General features: G+C 44.7%; 1 protein-coding gene across 1 annotated transcript in view; it reads right to left on the bottom strand.

The window, feature by feature from the left end:
- LOC139766329 (neuroligin-4, X-linked-like) overlaps positions 1-496 on the bottom strand; it is a 251,074-nt gene extending 250,578 nt beyond the window's left edge. The window contains exon 1 of the mRNA XM_071694836.1: positions 1-496. This exon is cut by the window's left edge and continues 517 nt beyond it. The gene's annotated coding sequence lies outside the window, so the exon portion shown is untranslated.
- Positions 497-5,231: the final 4,735 nt, after the last annotated feature.

The following is a 5,231-nucleotide window of genomic DNA, read 5'->3' as shown; positions in this document are numbered from 1 at the left end:
GTTACTTAATCATTTAAGCTTCATGTTTCAGCAGGCACGAATGAGATGGCTACTGAGCATGAAATGCAATCTAATGCTGTATCAATGGCTACTGATTCATAAAAAACATTTATATGTATTCCCTTTATCGCCTTGTTTCTCTTTCAGTTGCATTCACCTACTGCCTCTGGATGTGAATTCCTTGTCACTGTGTGAGATACTAAGTAACAACACCACAGACTATACCCAGTTAATCCTCACTTCATGTAAGTTCACAACAGCTATATATTGCTACAGCAAGCGACACACACATAATAGATTGTCTAGCTTTATAAATTCAAGTAAATATTATTGTTTTCTTATTCATTCCTGTCTGTCACTAGAGTGATTATTGTAGAGATCATTTCAATTGCAAGTAAAGCCACTAAATCCAAGAGAAAAAATTCCATCACGATTGCCTATGGAGAACCGAAACCTCAAACGCGAGACAGCGGTCGGGAGCTCTGCAGATGATGCTTCCTCCTCGACGCTCAAAGACAGACTGGCAACCCGGGGAGCCGGGTGGCTGGCCACGGGCTCCCTCGGGCAGGACACGAAGGGAGTGGGATGACTAGGGGTGGAGGGGATGGAGGCTGGGGCGAGGGGCTGGGGCTGCCCCCGAAGGGAGAAAACGCCGTGAGGGAAACGGATTGAAAGGGAAGTGAGGTGAAAAGACTGAGTAAAGCGCTTGATTTGGGAATGAAAAGGAAGGCTTGGAAATATTAGGGGCTAGTTCCGGGAAAGGTTGTTGAATTACAGAACAGATCAGATTCCTCTCACCGCTGGGGCAGAGAAAAGGTGGTCGAATCCTTATCCAGGATATACCAGATGGCTTAGATATTGATGATAATAAACGATCGACGTTAAGGCCATATCGGAATGCCCCGGATTAATTATTAACCCATCACTCACACAAGCTATTAACTTTCTGCTGCGTTCGCTCCTGTTATTGATCAGCCGTTCTTCACGCCCAGCCTGGGCCACCTATGTCTCTCGCTGCTACCTATACTCAAGCCACTTTATATGTCCTAGGGCACAACTATATCGAGTAACATCTTTCAAAATACTTACCCAGTTTCCAGGTCATCCCCATCTTTAGCAACCAGAGTCCACGAGTGAATTCCGTTATCAGTTTTTCCAGGAAATGAACCTCAGGTTAGACATATATTAAACATTCCTCGTCATCTATACTCAGAGGCCTATGGCTAATTCAACCATTACCAAGTCATTTACTTATCTACTTAGGCCCCTAGGCATTCACGTTCAAAAGGAATCACACTATGGGTCACTGTATCCATATCAACTACATCAGAAGTCAGCCAGGCAATAATGAGTAGCAGCTCCTCAAGTAAGCTACTTTAGTCCAGGAATATGTTTAACTTTTAACCCCTGAGGTGGTCCCCTAACCCCACTCCCTTCATCTTGTGTGGTGAAGTTGTGCTCCATCGGCATCGCGACTATTCTTGCCATTCAGCGAGGTATGCCTGTCACGTCACCAATATTTTGAAGTCATCTTGAGACAACGAAGCCTGCGGAGAAGGCAGCATTTTGTATCCCTCAGATGAAAACATTGGTGACACCATCATCACCTACCAACGTCTACGGATGCGATAACGGGAACGTCACGGCTTCGCTCTCGCGTGGCATTGGTTATTTTGTCGAGGGAGTGGGTGAAAAGGAGGAGGAAGAGAAGGAGGAGAAGGAGGAGGAAGAGAAGGAGGAGAAGGAGGAGGAGAAAATGACGCCGAGGAGAAAAATCCAGAGTTGGTTAGGAGGACTGGACTGGGGTAGGAGTTGTGAGGGCAGAGGAGGGGACAAGGGAAACGAAGGTATCAAGGAGGGGGTGGAGAAGAGAGTACCTGCACTGAAACGGGAGAGAAGAAAGTTGAGGAAAGCTAACACGGCGAGTAGTGGAGACGCAGACTGTTGATAAACGAATGTGTGAGGAAGTCCGAGGAATGGGGTAGGAGATGTAAAGAGAGCAGGATGTGTAGAAACGCAGGGGAGAATGGATCACTGGTGAAAAATAGAATAGAATGGAGTACGGTGATGTGTGAGAGACCAAAGGGAAGGGGACAGATCGTCCACGAATAAATGTGTTCCTGACCAAGAACCAACCCACAATTCTGTTTCCAGGGAAGCGGAAGAAACAGCTTGTTGTGTGTGTGTGTGTGTGTGTGTGTGTGTGTGTGTGTGTGTGTGTGTGTGTGTGTGTGTGTGTGTGTATGTGTGTGTGTGTGTGTGTGTGTGTGTGTGTGTATGTGTGTGTGTGTGTGTGTGTGTGTGTGTGTGTGTGTGTGTGTGTGTGTGTGTGTGTGTGTGTGTGTGTGTGTGTGTGTTGGGAGGGAGGGGGAGGAGTAGAGAGAGTCACCTTGCGATGGGATAAGTGAGTGTGTTAAGACAGTGAGTGGCTCCTAACCTTTTTTGTTTAGTGTACCTCTCGGCCTCGGTGTGAGGCATTACGTACCCTCTGTCAATAGTAGCTTTCATTCTTTTATTAGAATATATTTGTTTATTTTTCTTTGTTTCGATAATGATAAATCAGACGAAAATACGGCAGTTTTGAGAAAACTTTACGTGTCGGAGTAATGATCTACTTAAACAAAAAAGCCCAATGGCAATTTAACTTTTGGTCCTCGAAACGTAACTTACGTACCCAACCTCATGAGGCTTCACGAAGCACCTGATGAGGCTTCACGTACCATCTGATGAGGCTTCACATACCACCTGATGAGGCTTCACGTACCCCCCCAGGTCGGGAACCACTGTGTTACGGGAAGCCAGTGCGAGGGAGGTAAATGATTTGGATTAGGGACATTATGAGGTGAGGTAAGTATACTTGGAGCACAAAGTAGGGATGGGTTTATAAAGGTGAGGCAAGGGGGTAGTATGGAGTGCAGGAGGATGGTGTGGGATGACGTTCCTGAATGTGTAGGACGGTAAAGCGTTTTCCATTAGCAAAGTCTCTTATGCTAGAAGATAACTTTGAATTTTAGCAATGTTGTCGTGGCCATGACTCTCTCAAGTAACAAGCAGCATATTCAGAAGGATTGTAAAGTCTACAATATTCATTGAATTTCCTCAAGCCTGTGAGGCCTACGTAGCCACAGCTTCCTACTGAGTCACTATTTGTCACCTCAGTAGCCTTCAACATTGACACAACCTTAACTCTACAAGCTCCATAAAACCATCTTCTCACCCTTTTCCACAACAGCATACTCCACGCTGCCTTGCAACATGTTTCTTGTATCTTTCTTCCTGTACTGTAATTCATGGTGTTTCCCCACCTCCTGATTGTTACCAAACACCTTTAGCTTCTGACCTAATCTTACCGTCAAAATAAACTCAGTCTCTGGCTGTCATGTGTAATGCACCGAAACCACAGCTCCCACTAAGCTTTCCATGGTTTACACCCCCTCCCCTATCCCATAATCTACTTCTACTTCCATGGTTCCATCCACTGCTAAGTCCACTCCCAGATATCTAAAACGCTTCACTTCCTCCAGTTTTTCTCCATTCAAACTTACCTCCCAGTTGACTTGTCCCTCAACGCTACTGAACTTAATGACTTTGCTCTTATTCACATTTACTCTCAGCTTTATTCTTTCATACACTTTACCAAACTCAGTCACCAACTTCTGCAGTTTCTCACCCGAATCAGCCACCAGTTCTGTATCATCAGCGAACAACTGACTCACTTCCCAAGCCCTCTCATCCACAACAGACTGCATACTTGCCCCTGTCTCCAAAACTCTTGCATTCACCTCCCTAACCATCCCATTCATGAACAGATTTAACAGCCATGGAGACATCACGCACCCCTGCCAAACCGACATTCACCGGAAAGCAATCGCTTTCCTCTCTTCCTACTCGTACACATGCCTTACATCTTCGATAAATACTTTTCACTGTTTCTAGCAACTTACCTCCCACACCATATACTCTATCAACCTTATCATATGCATTCTCCAGATCCATAAATGCTACATACAAATCCATCCGTATTTGTATTTCCCACATACATTCTTCAAAACAAACACATGATCCACACATCCTGTATCACTTCTGAAACCATACTGCTCTTCCCCAATCTGATGCTCTGTACATGCCTTTACTCTCTCAGTTAATACCCTCCCGTATAATTTCCCAGAAATACTCAACAAACTTATACCTCTGTAATTTGAACATTCTCCTTTATCTTCTTTGTCTTTGTACAATGGCACTATGCAAGCATTCCGCCATTCCTCAGGCACTTCACCATGAATCATACATACACTGAATATCCTTACCAACCAATCAACAACACAGTCAAACCCTTTTTTAATAAATTCACTGCAATACTATCCAAACCCGCTGCCTTGCCGGCGTTCATCTTCCGCAAAGCTTTCACTACCTTCTCTCTGTTTACTAAGCCTTTCTCCTGACCCCTCTCACTTCTCACACCACCTCGACCAAAACACCCTATATCTGCCACTCAATCATCAAACACAGTCAACAAACCTTCAAAATACTCACTCCATCTCCTCACCTCACCACTACTTGTTATTACCTCCCCATTAGCCCCCTTCACAGATGTGCCCTTTTCTTCTCTTGTCTTACGAACTTTATTTACCTCCTTCCAAAACATCTTTTTATTCTCCCTATGACTTAATGATACTCTCTCACCTCTACTCTCATTTGCCCTCTTTTTCACCTCTTGCACCTTTCTTTTGACCTCCTGCCGCTTTCTTTTATACATCTCTCAGTCATTTGCACTAGTCCCCTGCAAAAATCGTCCAAACGCCTCTCTTCTCTTTCACTAATAATCTTACTTCTTCATCCCACTACTCTCTACCCTTTCTAATCTGCCACCTCCCACCTTTCTCATGCCACAAGCATCTTTTGTGCAAGCCATGACTGCTTCCCTGAATACATCACATTCCTCGCGCGCGCGCTATTTCATGTGTGGCGGAGTGGCGACGAGAAGAGATGAAGGCAGCAAGTATGAATATGTACATGTGTATATATGTGTATGTCTGTGTATGTATATGTATGTATACGTTGAAATGTATAGGTATGTACATGTGCGTGTGTGGGCGTTTATGTATGTACATGTGTATGTGGGTAGGTTGGGCCATCCTTTCGTCTGTTTCCATGCGCTACCTCGCTAACGTGGGAGACGGCGATTAAGTATAATAAAAAATGTAATAATGGAGCCATCAAACACACGTCTG

This window comes from Panulirus ornatus, chromosome 4 (assembly GCF_036320965.1).
Source record: "Panulirus ornatus isolate Po-2019 chromosome 4, ASM3632096v1, whole genome shotgun sequence".
Lineage (NCBI taxonomy): Eukaryota > Metazoa > Arthropoda > Malacostraca > Decapoda > Palinuridae > Panulirus > Panulirus ornatus.
This window is presented reverse-complemented; position numbering and strand designations above follow the sequence as displayed.